The sequence below is a fragment of the Mirounga leonina genome, unplaced genomic scaffold (assembly GCF_011800145.1).
Source record: "Mirounga leonina isolate KUSES-001 unplaced genomic scaffold, KU_Mleo_1.0 Mir_152, whole genome shotgun sequence".
In the NCBI taxonomy this organism is placed as follows: domain Eukaryota; kingdom Metazoa; phylum Chordata; class Mammalia; order Carnivora; family Phocidae; genus Mirounga; species Mirounga leonina.
The window spans coordinates 21,320,407-21,337,961 of NW_023270380.1; positions in this window are offsets into that span (position 1 = coordinate 21,320,407).

Below are 17,555 nucleotides of genomic sequence, written 5' to 3' on the forward strand. Positions count from 1 at the left end.
CAGGGGGACAGGGCATGAGAGACCGAGGCTCTGGATGAGCTCAAGGAGTTTACTGTGATTTTCCTTTGATAAAGGTAAACAAAAACGATTACAATGACACACACATAAACAGAATGATGAGTGAGAATTTTTCTTCCTCTCCATCCCTCCCCATTCCCACATCCCAGAGGCCATCACTCGTCCCTGTGTATCGTTTGGGCTGTGTCCTGCGGGACTCTGTGCACACGTGCGTGCACACACACACAGAGTTCAAGATCTTATTATGGACACACTGTACCCTAATTTGTTTGGAAGGATGAAATGTTATCTACGTGTATTTTATTCATACAGTTTTCATATTTTCCACATGATGTACAAACATGTCCTTTTTGTGGAGTTTTCAGACCTGCTCTGTTGGATACAGCGGCCACGAGAACAGGCACTACTGAGCACGGCGGAGCGATGGGTTTGAACGGAGATGTGCTGTTGAGTGTAAACGCACAGTGGATTTTGAAGACTTGGTAGGGAAAAAATGAAGGAAAAGATCTCATTAGTAATTGCTTTATATTGGTTACATGATGAAGTGATAATATTTTGGGACTATTCAGTCAAAGAGAGTATATGACGAAATTAATTTTATGTTTCTCCTTACTCTTTAAATATGGCTAATGAAAATTTTAAATTATGTATGAACCTTGCATTATCTTTCCTTTGGGCAGAGGTGCTTGAGAGAAAACAAAAGTTTGCAGAGCAATAGAAGAAAGTTCTACCTCGTCCTCCACCCCCATGTCCCTCCCTGTGTTGTCACTTATTTTCATTGTTTTCAATGTGTATTTATTTTATTATTTTTTAAAGATCTATTTTTTTTATTTTAGAGAGAGAGTGCGCATGCACGTGCATGAGCAGGGAAGGGACAAAGGGAGAGAGAATCTCAAGCAGACTCCCCAATGAGCGCAGAGTGGAGCCCAATGCGAGGCTCGATCCCACAACCCTGAGATCACGACCTGAGATGAAACCAAGAGTCCGACACTTAACCCACTGAGCCACCCAGCGCCCCTCCAATGTTTATTTAAAGCTATACACCTTATCCTGGGTTCTGCTTTGGCCATATTTTTCTGATTTGAGGTGTCTATTTTACTTTGTTTTTGAAAAAAGTTATTCTATTTCCATAAATACTTTAATTGCAAAATGAAATTGCTTGTAATTATACGAGTGATACATGACTATCTTTCGCTTATTAAAATAGAGACAGTGAACTCTCGTTTTTCCTCTCCAGCCCTGATCCCTCTCCAATGTGCACTAGTTTGGATATTGACATTGCCACCTACCCAATTGAGGACAGAAATAGAAATGCTAACCTCTGAATAACAGAAATCCCAGAAAGAGAACCATGTTCATAACAACCTGCATAGGGAGAGAGAAGATCCCACTCAGACGAACCAGAATCCATTTGCCATCAGATTTTCCCAATGGCAGACTCGTGTAGTATTGATCAGGGAGAAAATTCAGACGGCGATGTACATTTTATAGGGGAAGAAGAAGACCCGAGACTCACTAGCAAATCAGCACATTCAGGTGAAACCGTAGAGGGTGGTCAGGCCTTAAAGGGAGAAAGAAGGAAAACAGGGAGAAAACCCACAAGGCTTCAGAATGCGTGACCCCAAACAAAGGAGCCAAGAGCACAGTGGGAGAGAGTTGAGGCGTCAGTGGAAACCACACACACAGGGTGCCTGGGTGGCTCAGTGGGTGAAGCGTCTGCCTTCGGCTCAGGTCATGATCCCAGGGTCCTGGGATTGAGCCCCTGTATCAGCTCCCTGCTTGGAGGGCAGTCTGCTCCTCCCTCTGCCTGCCACTCCCCCTGCTTGTACTCTTTCGCTCCCTCTGGCAAATGAATGAATAAAAAGAAAAAGAAAGAAAGAAAGAAAGAAAGAAAGAAAGAAAGAAAGAAAGAAAGAGAGAGAGAGAGAGAGAGAGAGAGAGAGAAAGAAAGAAAGAAAGAAAGAAAGAGAGAAAGAGAAAGGAAGGAAGAAAAAGAAAGAAAGAAAAAGGAAGGAAGGAAGGAAGAAAGAAAAAGGAAGGAAGGAAGGAAGAAAGAAAAAGGAAGGAAGGAAGGGAGAAAGAAAGAGAGAAAGAAAGAAAGAAAGGAAGGAAGAAAGAAAGAAAGGAAGGAAGGAAGGAAGGAAGGAACCACACACTCCCGCCTTGGTTGGCCTGGCTGGGGAACCCCTCCCCTTGCAATCCTGCTGTACTTAGAAAACCCACATGCTAAGGAGGCGAGCCGGGTCTGAGGGATTTTAGGTAATATATACTCATACTGTACCTCCCCCCCATAATTTACTGGGCTTTTTAAAAAAATTAGATTGTTTCCTATTTTTTTTGTTATTCTTAAAAAATAATGCTGATTTACCCTTGAACATTTGTCTCTGGATAGCTGTGCTATTGTTTCTACGTGGCAGATTCCTAGAAGTGGATGGCCGATGAGGTGTGTGCATTTAAAACTTTTATAGAATCTGACAAATTGCCCTTTGAAGACGTGGTGCTGGTTTTTACTCCCCCCAGCAGCACTGAGACTATCAATATTCACATTGGTCAGAGTGCAGGAGATGTACAACCCTTTTCCATTTTATTTTCATTTCATTTTATTTTTTAAAGATTTATTTTAGAGAGAGACAGCATGAACAGGAGGGCTAGAGGGAGAGGGAGAGAGAGAATCTCAAGGAGATTCCCCGGTGAGCGTGGAACCAGACACTGGGCTCCATCTCGCGACCCTGAGATCATGACCCTCAAATCATGACCTGAGCCAAAACCAAGAGTCAGATGCTTAACCAACTGTGCCACCCAGGCACCACTCGTATTGTCGTTTTTAACGTTATTTTTACTGATATAGTTTTTGATTGCCGATGAGATTGAATATCTTTTTATATTCCGTTGGCTATTTCAGTTGTTCCTCTGTGAAGTTCCTGCAGTACCATTAAAAAACATTCCCCACGTTGTTTACACTTCGTAGCTTTTTAAAATGACATAAACATGTCTTACTTTATTTCCCTGTTTGCTCCTAACTCCCAGATGCTCTATCTCATTATGTGACATTGCCTGGTATGTTAACGAGGAGAGGAGAGAGCTGTTGCCTGAGGAAGGGAGAAAGAGGTGCTCGGGGAGGCTGGGTGGGCAGGTGAAGTGGGTCTTCACCTGGGAGAACCAGAGGCTGCTGGGCTCTTGATTGCGGCTCAGGTCAGGATTTCAGGGTCCTGGGATCGAGCCCCGCTCGGGGCTCCCTGCTCAGCCGGGAGTCTGCTCCTCCCCCTGATCACTCTGTCTCTCAAGTGAATACAGAAATCTTTTTTTTCGGGCGCCTGGGTGGTTCAGTTGGTTGAGCGACTGCCTTCGGCTCAGGTCATGATCCTGGAGTCCCGGGATCGAGTCCCGCATCGGGCTCCCTGCTCGGCAGGGAGTCTGCTTCTCCCTCTGACCCTCCCGCCTCTCATATGCTCTCTCTCTCATTCTCTCTGTCTCAAATAAATAAATAAAAAATAAAATCTTTAAAAAAAAAAGAAAACTTTTTTTTCTTTAAGATTTTATTTATTTATTTGACAGAGAGAGATAGCGAGAGAGGAAACACAAGCGGGGGAGTGGGAGAGGGAGAAGCAGGCTTCCTGCCGAGCAGGGAGCCTGATGCGGGGCTCGATCCCAGGACCCCGAGATCATGACCTGAGCCGAAGGCAGACGCTCAACCGAGCCACCCAGGCGCCCCAGAAATCTTTAAAAAATAAAAAAATTTGGGATGCCTGGATGGCTCAGATATTAAGCATCTGCATTCAGCTCAGGTCATGATCTCAGGGTCCTGGAATTGAGTCCCGCTCAGGACTCCCTACTCAGCACAGAGTCTGCTTCTCTCTCTCCCTCTGCTCCTCCCCCTGCTCTCTCTCTCTCTCTCAAGTGAATACAGGAATCTTTAAAAAATAAAAAAAAAAAATTTAAAACCCCACAATAGAAACAGCCTTTTTGCTTTTCCTCTTGATTATATAATAATACATGCAGCGTGTAAAAACAAAACCAAGCCACATGACTTCGATGATGGGGAAGAAGGTAGGACTGCACAATGCCACTGCTGAGGGTCTGGGGGCCGCCGTGCAGGTGGCATCCGGGGGCAGGGCTCCGCAGTCTGGCTCTTGTTCCCGGCTGCGACCCCGATGCTGGGGCAGTGTCCGGCCCAGACGTGGCTGCGTGCAGGACAGCAGGCTCCCCCTCACTCGGGGGGCTGCCTTCTTAGCCTCATGCAAGACGGAGACGTACGGTTTGAGCTGAAGGAGCACCTTGGGCACAGAGGCCTCAGGGCCCCGGGTGGTGGGGGTAGGGGCGGGGGACAGGAATGGCCAGGAGAGTCTGGTGGTTTAGTTCAAAACACAGGCCACAAGCTGTGCTGGAAACGGCACCCCTCCACAGTGGTCTGAGTGCTGGCGTCCTAGGGGCCTTGTTGCCCGTGGACCTCAGGTACAACCGTTCCCAGAGAAGGTGGGCGTGGAGGGTGGGAAGGACCAGATGGCCACACCCAGATGGGCTCAGCGCAAGGGCCAGTGTCTGTGGCATGGACAGAGGGTCTCCAGGGCCAAAGTCCACAAGCTGTGAAACCACAGACTGCCCCGTGCTCCAGGGTCACCAGGCACCGCGCCTCCTCTGTGCTCTGGCCCCATCTGCCCAAGGTGGGCAGTAATCCGGCCTTCCCTGCTGACTCCCGGTCGACAGGTGGCAGGGGCGGAGCAGAGGTGCTGGGGGGCGGGCAGCACCGGAGGGGCCTCACCCACAGCCCGCCCTGGGAGCACCGCCGCTGGGCACCAGGCTGTGATGAGAGAGAGACACGGACGGCCAGGCCAGCGTGCTCCCTGTGGCCAAGATGGTCCCAGCCAGTGCCTGCCAAGTCCTCCGGTGTGCCCGCCTCTTCCCTTCCGTTCCCAAGGTCATTTGCGTGCAGGGAAAACGGCACCCCAGTGAGCACTGAGGACGGCTCTGAAGGAGTAGCCCCTTTTCGGGGGCAGGGTGCTAGCAGAAGGGAGGGACGCAGGAAGGCACAGAACCCTGGTTTGGTTCCCTGTTGTCTGGGTGTCCCAGAGGTTCCCCAGTAAATGGCACCCCTCTTCTCTACCTGGGCTTTAGAAATGCAGAGAAATAAAACAAGAGGAAGGACAAATATTCCCTTTCTTACAGCTGGGGGCCAGTGGCCCTGCTAACACTGAACTGCAGGAGAAAGCAGACGTCGGAGGTGTGTCTGGACCTACCCTGGGGGCGAGGGGGACAGAGGTACCTCTGTGTCCTCGGGAGGGAGGGGAGAAAGGCCAGGTCTGGGCTTAGAAGTCGTTCCTGTGGGCAGTGAGGGAGAAGAATCCTTCCTCTTACAGGGATGATGGTGGGTTTGGGGGGTGCTCGTGGGATCCTTTTATACTTACAACCCCACCCTCCATCTTTTTTAAAAAAATATTTTATTTATTTTTATTCATTTGACAGAGAGCACACAAGCAGGGGGAGCAGCAGAGGGAGAGGGAAAAGCAGGCTCCCCACTGAGCAGGGAGCCCAACTCTGGGCTCTATCCCAGGACCCCAGGATCATGACCTGAGCAGAAGGCAGACGCTTCACCAACTGAACCGCCCAGGTGCCCGTCCCCCCATCTTTTTTTATGCAAATATCAGGCAAAGCTATCTCTTCTTCCTTCTTTTTTCTGGAAACGTTGCCTACGTGATACAGTGAAATCTTTCCCAAAGCCCAGCATAGTAGACCCTGTGGGTGCCCCCCATTCCCTTGTGTCCCTCACTCGGTGCATGACCCCCTACCCCGCCCAGCAGCAGGGATCTGCTCCTTGCTGGAGATTCCCCCACTCTGTTCCTGTCCCACAGCTTCGGCACTGCCTTGCCCACCTGAGGGGCAGCCCCGTCCCCTCGACCTCCAGCAGCCCGTGACCAGTGCTGGTTGATGATGCACAAACACCCCAGCTCTCTGGCCCGGGGGATGGGATCGTTGTGGAACTCCCGGGGTGTCCCATCAGGACTCAGCGTCAGCTGCCCTCGGAGGTGACAGCGTGTTTGGTGACTGTCCCGCCCCGTGTCACTGCGTCCCCACTTCCCTCCTGCTCCACAGCTGACATCACTCGCCTCCTTCCACCAGCTCTGCTTCCGGGGAGCACAAACCAAGGCACTCTGGACGGAGGGACTCTTGCCCTTCTCACTCTGTTCTTGGGACGGGCCTGGGGGCATTGGGTCATGTCCTCATCCTGCGAGTGGCCATCACTGATGGATACAAAGAGCTGACTCTTTACGGGGTGGGTGGCCATTCATCCTGCTTTACCTGGACCGTCCAATTCACACCTGCCGTCCTGGTGTCCACCTGGCTTAGCGTGTCTCCAGGAGGAAAGTGGCCTGGCTTGGAGGATCCGTCCTACGGTCACGCCATGTATAGGACAGTTGTGGTTGGGCAGGGGAGTGGGGTTTCATAGGTTGGAGGCCTTTGGAGTCCTCTAGAATAAGCTGTTCATTACTGATGAGGCAGCTGAGGCCCAGGACACGAGATGAGCTGCTCCCGGCCGGGCACTTGGCAGCAGAGCTGGCCCAGGAAGCCAGGGGACCCTCCACGTGGCACCACCTTAACCCTCCCTCCCCCCCCGGCCCCGGTCTACCAGCAAGCGACTGCTTCGAAGTCATCTGTGCCCCGTTGATCCTCCTGGGGGTTCAAGAGCATCCTTTCTTTTAAAACCTGGCTATGTTCTCTGGGAAGCCTCTCTAGAGCTTGGCGAGTTCCTTCCTGAGCCTGGAAATAAGGTGCCCTGCTGTCCACTAGATGGTGACCCACACCACACACATCCTCTGCTCACACAGAAACAGAACCCACAAGATCTAGTCCTTCCCAGTAGTGTCTTGTCTCGTTTGTTGGTCTCACGCCCTAGAAGGGGTTTGGGAACTGGCAGGAAGGCAGTCCCTCCAGTGGCCGGGTTGCAAGAAGGGAGACGGAGAAGTTCGGGGGCTGTCCTGGTAGGAGGGGAGGGTGGCCTGAGCCAGGGCTGTGGGCACTGGGGACAGAGAGCGGTGGACAGGTGGAGGAAAGACAGGCCCCCACGGCTGAGAGGACATGCCACGGTCTGAATTCACTAGTTCCCTTTACAAGTTGTAAGCTCCAGCGGGGCAGAGCTGCTGGCTTCTCCAGGGGATACGCCTCGTGCTGCACAGAGTGCATATTCCATGTAGGCTTTTCGGGTAATGGGAAATAAAACAACCAACATTTATTGAGTGCTTACGTGAGCCCTTCTAAGCACCTGACATGTATTAATGTCCTGTATTTCCCCCCAAATGCACATCTTGGGTGCCTGCCCAGATCAAAATCTCTGGGACAGATGGGCCTGAGTCGGTGTGTGTTGAAAACCCTCTAGAGCCCCTGCCCGGCTGGGAGAAGCCGCGGAGGCCTGGCAGGCTCGTCCTGGGAGGGGACGTGGGCCGCTGACTGGCAGAGCTGCTGTTCAGGGTCCCTCGGGGGGCCGTGGGCTACGTTTCTCTCTTCGACTCTGAGCTGCTCATCACTTCTGCACTTCCTTCGGCTTTCTCCCTCTCTTTTGTCCAGGACACCTCCAAGCCCTCTCACTCTCTCTCCTTGTCCCTTGTCCTTCCTGTGAATTGTGCACAGCACATGTCTCTCCCCACCAGGGCCTGGAGCACCCCTGAGTCCGGACAGCAGCTGGTGCGAGGGACCTGGATCCACAGAGGCCGAAGCATGAGGCTGTGGGAAACGCTCTAGCTTTCTGCTCCGTCTGCAGCAACAATGAGAACCCTACGCCAACAACCATTCCCCTGGTACCTGCTGTGCACCAGGCACTGTGCCAGTTACCAGGGTGAGGAAGCCCCCTCCTGGCACCCCATTGCTTCACCTCAGCCCCAGATGCGGCCCTGCCGGTTGGTGGAGACAGGTGCAGTGTGCGGTGCTCACTGGCCAACGTGCGTGGTGTTCACGGAGGGCGTGAGAGTCTCAGAAAGCATCCAAGGAACCTTGCTGCCCCTTAAAACTTGGCTCATAGCCTCCCAGGAAGCCTCAAGCCCCCTTGGGCAGAGCCTGGGCTGATTTAAGAGCCCAGGGCCCCTGTGGCTTACCGTTTTGCGGGAAGAGCCCTGATGCCCAGGGTCCCTCTGCTCCGGGAGCAGCTTCGGGCTGGGGCCACGGCTTTTCTTTCCGCTGTGGAAACCAGGCCTGGCGCACGGTGGGTGCTATGTATTTGCTTGTTGAATGAATCGGAGGAGTCTTTGCAAACAGTGAGGATTTAGAGGGTGAGGATGATGGGGGTGCAGGGAGGGGGAATCTCATCAGGAAGAGAGGAAGCAAAGGGAAGAGGCCTTCCCTCCTCCCCTCTCCCATTACTCTCCGGGGCATCTGAGCAGCAGGGACCCCCTCTGTCTCCAGAAACACTGAGCTTTGCAGGGCCACCTCCTCTTTTAGAGCTGGGGACACTTCCCCAGGCCCTACACCTTGTCCTCTGGTTCTCTGGACATTTGCATGGCCTTACAGGGGAGGCGTGTGGCAGGCCTGACACCCCTTTGCCCAGCCCCCCCCCCCCCCCCCCCCCCCCCCCCCCCCCCCCCCCCCCCCCCCCCCCCCCCCCCGCCCGCAGTCACAGCTGAGCCTGTTGCTCTCTCCTCTGGGTGAATTTCGGAATCTCCAGGGAAGCTTTTCAAACGTACTGATGCTTTATTTAATTGGCCTGCTGTGGGGCTGGGGGGCATCACGGTGATCCTGGCGATCGCCAGACTGAGAGGTCCCAGCTGGCCCTGCGTGCTGGGGGAGGCGGCCCTCACTCCCGCAGTCCTGTCCCCCGCCCCCTGCTTCCCTGCAGCACATCCCAGAGCCCTCTGCACTGCTGCGCTGAGGTCTCCTGCCAAATAAATGAAAGCGTTCAATCATTCATCCAAGAGCCGTGCAGAGAGACAGACAGACTCTCAGCCCCTGGAAAGAAAGACTGTGTGGGGGGTGGGACGGGGCAAGTGAGCGCGGCAGGGAAGCAGAGAGACAGAGGGAGAGAGCAGGTGCCTGAGCGGGCAGCACAGCGACTGAGGAAGGCCCCTCCCTCGCTAGAGCCCCCTCTTCGGAAGGCTGGGCCAGCAGAGCCACAGGGGGAGTGGAGGCCACAGGCGGGCAGACCTCTCAGTGTGGAAGTGTTTGCAGCCCCCCAAGAGCAGGGTGTTTGAATGCCACTTCCCGTGGTGGCTCTTCAGGGCCGGCGCCAGAAACTTCCTTCCTGAGGACCAAGGATCTGGCCTCCTGGTCCTGAGGGCACAGGCTACGGGGACTCCAACAGGCAGGGGCTCCTGGGGGCTCTCCTCACTCTTTCATTCACACACTGCTGAGTGACACCCCCACAGCGGCCCTGGCTTTGGGCAGAGGACAGTGATGTGATGGGGAGGGCTCGGCTCCTCAGCGGGGGCCCGAGCTTGCGCCCCATTAGGGCTCCACGCTGCTGTGTGGGCCCTTGTGGAGTCTGAGGCTCAGGGTAGAGGTGTGGGCCCTGTGGGGCACAGGGACCGCAGGAGGGGGGCGGTGGCATGCGTGCTCTCCCTGGGACCTGTCTTTATTTATATATTAATTTATTATTATTATCATTTTTAATGATTTTATTTGACAGAGAGAGAGCATGTGAGCGCACAAGCAGGGGGGAGGAGGAGAAGGAGAGGGAGAAGCAGGCTCCCTGAGGAGCTGGGATCCCGATGTGGGGCTGGATCCCAGGACCCCGGGATCATGGCCTGAGCTGAAGGCAGACACTTAATTAACCGACTGAGCCCCCCAGTGCCCCTGTTCAGAGGTTTAGATGCCAAAGTTTGGATCGGCTAATTGTTACACTGAGTCACAACTCCGATTGAACCACATTTAAGAAGCTTTTGTTTTTTTACGTAAGTAAAAGTGAAAAATATCAATCCACAGATGAATGAGGAAGCGGGCTGTTCATGTCCTCTGCACCGCACATCCTGGAACCGTGCCAGGATGTGGCAGCTGGAGGGGGCTGACGAGGTCGCTCCCCATTTGGGTCCCTGGACCCCCTGGGGCAGGGCCGGTCCTGTGTCCCTGGGATGGGCTGGCAGGGCACAGTGTCTCTCAGGAGAGGGAGCAGAGCTGCGGGAACACAGCGTGGGGTGAGGCCCCAAGGCCTTGGGGCTGGGCAGAGTCTATCCCTCACCCAGAGGCTGTCATCAATTTTCAATTAGCCGGCAGCTGCCGGCTCCAGACTCCTGCACCATAATGAAGACACTGTCCCCTCTGGAGACGGCATGGAACAGGCATGCGAGTCAGATTAGGTTATCCCTGTCAAGGGACAGCCAGGCTTTGCTTTGGAGCTGTTGGCTTACCTCTGGCGGGGCTAGGCATTTCTCTGGGCGCGGAGGGTGAACTCTACCCATCATCTTCCTCTGGGCCGGGGTGCTGGGGTCTGAGATTTTTACCCCAGGAGGTGAGCCTCATGGCTCTGGGTCTTCCTTCTGGAGGGGCCCAGAGCTGTGGGGGTTTCTGTCATCTTGGGCTTGCAGCAGGGGGGGTCGCGGGGGTTGCAGAACCCAGGAGGGCCCCAGGTGGGGATGGGGGCTGTGTCCACCGTGGACGTGGATGGGAATGGCCGGCCCTCCAGAGTGATGGAGGTGGCCCAGTCTCTGGGATGGGAAGTCTGCCTGAAGGCAGAACCAAGCAGGAACGGGAAAGAGGGCCCGGAAGCCCCTTGTCTCTTGTTAGAAGGCGGGATGGTGGTGACCTGAGCCAGCGCAGTTGCTGAGGAGTCAGGGAGGAGCAGCCCATACTCCCTTCTTCTGAGGCAAAGCCCCAGGGGAGCATCAGCTTTCCTGAATGCTTTGCCCTCATCTATCAGAGCCAAGCAGGTTTTCATAAAACTCAAGGAGACAGCTGCTGAGAAGAATTAAGTTAATGGCCAATCCAGTGGTTCTCTGGGGAGCCTCCAGGCCTGTTCTTGCTGCCTCCCTCCCCTCCGGCTGCTCAGAGGGGTCTCCTAGCCCTCCAGGGTCATCACACGCCGGGAGCAGGGCCAGTCCTGTGCCTTTTGCCTGGTTCCACCAGGGGTGCTGACATGCTGGGCACCTGTTGGAGGGAGCGGGCATGGGCTCAACATGACCCTCGGCACCCAGGTCACCCCCATGGCCGGCACAGACCCTCCCCCTTGCCGGGTGTGTCCAGTACTGGACCAGGAGACTCAGGAAGAAGGCAGAAGGGAATAACTCCTCTCTGGCTTCTCTGCTGTGGGCAGGCAGGGGCTCGACTCCCCCCGGCCCGGCTTCCCGACCCCCAGAGAGTTATGGCTCCCTGACTTCGGTGAAAAAGAAGGAAGCCAACATCTATGGAACACACCTTTTCCCCTCACGTGTCATGGGATCTTTACGGTGTGTCCTGGTGCCTCGGACACGGGCGTGTGGGTGGCACTCAGCAGGCGGGGCGTCGATGCATGAATGGTGACTCTTTGGGGTGGATACTGCATTCTCTCCAGTTTACAGGTAAGGCCTGGGGGTTTTAGGAGGCCAATGTGCTGAAGGTCTAACAGCAGTGACGAGATTTGAGTGCCCTTTGGGACCCCACCTCTGCCTTCCACCATCCCGTGAGTCTGAAGTCATGGTCCATAGCCACCTGCCACGGCCACTTGCCGGGACATGGAAGTTGCTGGGGGACCGTCTCCTGGTGTCCAAGGGTAACGGGGGCTGGGGGCCCCATGGGAGATTTGCCATGTGGATTTTCTCTAGTTAAAACCTCCGCTCAAAATGACCCAGACAATATGATTATTTCCTGTAACAGGAAAGTCCGAAGCTAACCAGGCCCTGGGGCCAGCGGATCCCGGGGCTCTTGGCGTGACACGCAGGTGGGGGCCACTGGGCCTGCTTCAGACCCTTCATCTGGGCAGGAATGGGGATCGAGGAGTCAGCTGTGATGTCCCCAGTCATTAAGGCACACAGGCACCCCTGCTTCGGGACCTCCCTGGAAACATTCTAGAACATGCTATCCTTCCTACGCTGCCACGGACCACTGCCCAGCGTGGGCAGCGTGAGGGGTCCGGCACGTCAGCCATATCACTGGTGGCAGCCCGGGCGGCGGCCGCAAGGGTTTGTGGGGGCGATGGTGGGCGCGTGGCCCCAGCCGCAGCACGGCGAGCTCCCGCACGATGCTGGGTCGTCGGCCGGCCGGCAGTGCTGAGAGCAGGACGGGGAGGAGCAGTCGGGCACGGCACAGCCAGGACTTGCTCACTGGCACAGCTGACACATGCCCGGGGAGCTGCGGAAGGCGCGGGTCTCCACAGGCGGCTGGCGTCCGAGCAGAGCGGATGGGTTCGGGGCGAGCAGGCAGAGCTTGGCTCTTCTTGCCAAGGTCATCCACTGGCCCCTGATGCTGGGCGCGGGTGTGATGCCTGGGAGGGGGGCTGACAGAGCCCAGCACGCACCCCTTTCTCCCAGCGCTGGCCCCTCCCCAAGGGAGCGCTTATCACAGCCCAGACGCACAGCCAGGGGAGGGCTTGACCAAACCCTCTCTTGGTACGTGCCAGTGGTCACGTGGTGTTAACACTGGCTGGGGGCGCCTGGGGGGCTCTGTCTTCCGTGAAGTGTCTGCCTTGGGCTCAGCTCGGGTTGCGATCCCCGAATCGAGCCCTGAGTTGGGCTCCCTGCTCAGCGGGGAGTCTGTTTCTCCCTCTGCCCCTCACCCTGCTTGTGCTTTCTCTCTTTCTCTCTGTCAAATAAATAAATAAATAGAATCTTTAAAACAAAACAAAACAACACTGTCTGTTCCTGAGTGGTGCCACGAGACCCACCCGGAGAGTTTTCCCGCCCCTCCCCTCCCTTCCCCACCCCCTTCCCTCCCCTCCTCCCCCTTCCCTCCACTCCCCATATGCTTCCGTTTCTTTTTAGTAATTACTAAGAAGTAGAATTTCTGAGTAATACAAAACATGTATGTTTAAGTTGATAAGAAACTAGCCAACTGCTTTCCAAATTAGTTGTACTGTGTTACACTTCAAGGAGAATTCCAATAGCTTCCCATACTCATCTACACTTTGTGTGGTCTTTAAAATTGTAGCCTTTCTAGTGGGTTGAGTGGTATCTAATCAGAGTCAGTCTGCATTTCCCTGATGATTAAGGATGTCAAGCATCCTTCCGTGTGCATATTGGCCGTTTGTAACCTTTTCTGAAATGTCTTTTCAAAGCCCTGTCCCATTTTTTTTCTGCCCCGTTTTTATGGACTTATTTGTCTTAAGGCTGAGTTATGAGAGTTCTTTATGTATTTCTCAGTGGGGATGTATTTTGCATTTTCTTTGTTATTGCAAGAGGTGGAGCGGCTCTTCACCTGCTTGAGGGCCAATAGTATTTCCTTTTCTGCAAACATTACAATCCTTAGCCCACCCTTCTACTAAGTTGTGAATCTTTGTTTTGCTGTTTTCCAGGAGGTCTTTATACATTAGGCAGATTAACCCCTTGTCTGAGATAAGAATGTAATTACTTCCCGAGTTCGTGGTCTGCCTTTGCCTAAGTCTATGGTGTTCTTGTTTTTTATGTATTTGAATTAGCCAATCTTTTCTTCTACGGCTCTAGGATGTTGAGTCCTAGTGAGAGAGAGCCTTTCTCACCCCAAGATTACAAAGGAAGTCCACCAGGTTTTCTCCTCCCGTGTCTTAGCCAGGTTACCTAGCGAATAGCAGGAGGCAAAGCTAGATGTTGCTCGGAAGATGCAGCCCCCTCCAGGCAGTAGGAGAGGGTGTGAGAGGAAGCGAGGCAGGAAGGCACAGGCAAGATAGCACGGTATCCAGGGCACCTGGGGGGCTCAGTCAAGCGTCTGACTCTTGATTTCGGCTCAAGTCATGATCTTGGGCGGGGCGGGGGACGTGAGATCGAGCCCCAAGTTGGGCTTTGTGCTCAGCGGGGAGTCTAATGGAGATTCTTTCTCTTCCTCTCCTTCTCCCCTCCCCCCCAAATTAATAAAAATAAATCTTAAAACAAAGAAGTTAACATGTTGTCCAGCAGGCTACAGTCCCACAAGAGATAGAGCAGGTTGCCTCCCAACGGGGGCTTTCGCCACCATGCGGGAGAGAAGGCCCTGGGGGGCGGGGCGGGGGGCGGGGAGGGAGAGGCCTAATCCACTGGCTCCTTCTTGTCTGTCCTGTCTCGTTGGTCCGGAGCCAGGGAGGTGCCTGAACCAGGCCCAGAATGTGTCCTCTTCTGGGTCCTTCTGTTCCCGTCCGCCTCCTTTGATTTAAACTCTCACGCAGTCAGTCTGTTTGGACTTTCTCTTGGCTCGTGCTGCTGTGCCGGTGTGAGGTCTGATGCTGACTGAATGTGCTTTGTAGACGACCACTGAGTTTTCCCAGCTCCCTTCACCCAGTGGTTCATCTTCTCTCCCGTCCATTTCAGGGTCTCTTGTGTTGTTTACAAAATCCCCATATTTGACAGCCCAGTGCAAAATGTCTGTTCCATCCTCAGTCTGGTCAAGTTGTTGTAATTATTGAAGTTCTCCGATATGTCTCAATATCCGGTATGTTTCCATAGCCAGTGTCTCCTCACCACTCTCCTTTTCAGCATCTTCCTAGTCAGCCTGGTTAATATGTTCTTTTTCTTTTCTTTCTTTTTTAAGCAGGCCCCACGCCCAGCGTGGAGCTCAACACCGGGCTTTATCTCATGACCTGAGCCGAAATCAAGAGTCAGACGCTCAATGGACTGAGCCACCCAGGTGCCCCTCGACAGCTTTTTAGGATAATGTAACTCTCGCTTTCCCCTCCCCTCCCTCCTGCTACCCCAGACAGAGCAGTGGACCCCCAGCCCAGGCCTGGAGGCCCCCCACCCCACAGGCTTTCTGAATCAGCCATGTGGTGAGCTGCTTGTGGGCTGGAGTGACAGACCGACCCCAAAGGCCATGCTGTCCTATGGAAAGCTCTCCAACTCTCCCTAGCATGAGTCTTATTATCTCACCTTTCCTCCTTTTCTTTTCCTCTTGGGTTTGTGTAGCTGGAACGGACAGGGGTGAGACCACCTGCCTCCGGGGTCCCAGACAGACCAGGGCCGGCCACTCCCCACCAACAAAACCAAAGGCAGAGAGTGGAGTGATGGTGAAACAGGAAAGGAGTCTATATCAGGGAGGCCGACACCGGGGAGACAGCCGACTAGCGTCTGAAAGGTGGTCTCCAAAGTGCTGAAAATACTTCTAGGTTTACGTACAGAAAGGGTGGGACAAAGGTCGGTGGGTCCTTGCAGGTGGGCAGTGAAGGTTGGGTCCATCACTATCTTGAGGTCAGTCAGGAGGCTCAGGGCAGCTCCTATTACTTGAAGGGGTAGTTTCAGTTCCCATTGGGGATGCTTTGCCTGAGGTGCGTTTGCCTGAGTTAAGAGATAAGCAGGAGAGAAGACCATAATCAGTTAGAAAGTACAGGCCAAGGTCAAAATGGAGGCTGTGGACGTCCTCTTTTGTTGAGAGAGGCTTTGTGAATGGGAGGAAATGAAGGTTATGAGCTAATTAGGGATTTGGTCGCCAGGGTCCTTGTTCTATATGCATTGGTTCAGAGTCCAATGAAATAGCTCTGTGAAACGAGAGGAGCTTATTAGGCTCTGCCCTAGGATACCAAACAAACACACCTGCTTCCCCAAATATTCCTCAAATGAGGGAATGTTTCAGCTAGGCTGCCTAGGGCTGCAAGTAATGAAACACAGTTCCACTCGCTTGAACAATGAAGACAGCTCCTGTCCTGCATGCTCATGTCCCGGGGTGGTGGTGGTGGTGGTGGTGATATCCGGGTGGACACTACGCCCAGAGCCTCTGGCCCTGTTCTCTCTCACTCGGCCCTCCCCTGGGCTGCCTTCAAGTTCAGGCTGGTGCAAGATGGGAGCCCCAATCCAGCCTCATGGTCAAACAGGAGAACATTCCACAGGAAGAAAGTGAGGCTAACCTCCCAGAAGCTCTCTACCTCATTGGCTTAAATTAGGTCACAGTCCCTTTCTGGAACCAACCACTTGGCGGGAGACCGGAATACCCTGAGATTAATCAGATCTACTCCTAATGCCGGTGGTAGTGTGTCCTCCTTGGAAGCATGTGGGTGGCATGGGGTCAGCACGACACCTGAGCTACACTGGCATTCTGTTGGGTGTGGGGGAGGAGTGTGGGGTAGGTGATCAGCAATGCCCACCAGAGAGGGGTTCGGGCCCTTCTTATTCTTGGTTTCCCTCTTCCGAGTCGTGTTGAAGCTGGCCTTGGATGATGACAACAGCCGGATGCACAGGGAAGGGGGCACAGAAGGGAGGCTTTACACGACTCTGTCTGTTGGAGCAGTGCTGTGACCGACTGAGCACCACAGGCATGGTCGTCTGGTTCTTCCAGCTTGAAGGAAGCCCCGTGACCATCCCACGCTGTGCGTTTCACTTCATACTTACCCGATGGCTTTCTTAAGTCAATGTCTCAAGTAGATTTTCTTACGAAGAAGACAATGCTCAGCGTGGACAATGTAAGATTCTGACTTTGTCAGTTAAATCTTAAATGCCATATTTCTCATTCTAAATTAATTAATAGTCCTTCTGTTTCCTCAAAGCATTCCTTTGGAATTTTGGTGAAATCCGTTGGCCAAGGCCCCATGAGCCCTGGAAAAGTGGGGACATCTGGACCTCCGGACCTGAATGACTAAACCGCATGTTAAATACCTGGGTGAGTGCTGGGGTGCCTGGGGGGCTCAGTTGGTCCAGCGTCCGACTCTTGATTTCAGCTCAGTTCGTGATCTTGGGGTCATGGGATTAAGCCCCATGTCAGGCTCTGTGCTCACCATGGAGTCTGCCTCCCCTCTCCTTCTGCTACCCACCCCCAACCCCCACTCTCTCTATCTCTAGGATAAAGAAATAAAATCTTAAAAATAAAAATAAAATACCTAGGTAAGTGTAAATGTGGACTATTACCCTGATTGAGCTTGTGAACTGTCGGTGTTGGGTTCTGGGTGATCATAACAGAGTGACCACAAGCTGGGTAGACCCATCCTAACAGGGATTTCCTGCTCTCAAGCTGACTACACAGACCTGGGTGGCCAAGGGGGCAACCGAGAAGGTAGTAATACTGTCCGGGAAGGATTTGGACATTTTCTAGGTACACGTTTCAAAAGAGTGGGGCCGGAGCTTCGGTGACTCTTTAATCCCGCAGGGGTCAATTCAGCTGACTTACGAGGGCAACCGCGGGGGCACAAAAGGCTTTGCTGTTGTGCATCACTTTAATTAGAAAGGCAATGAGCTCTTAGTAACCACGGCCTGTGTGAGCACCGTGAGGAGACGGGAGCACCACAGCACGGATACACAGTGATCAGAACTCGGTTTGCCAGAAAAACTGAGCTGCCTTGTAAAAAGAAATTCCGTTTGCGTGCATAACAGGGTTGCTGTGGCTTTCGGTGTGGCTGGATCCAGGCGCTCAGCTGAGGTGCTCAGGGTCTCCCTTTCCATCGGCCTGGCTCACCCTGCTCGTGTCATTTGCACTGTGGCTGCCGGCTGCCCTGCTTGGCAGGTCCCCATGAAGGCGGATCTCTCCCAGTGTTTATAAATTAATCTCAGGGAAGCCCAGTTAGGGCC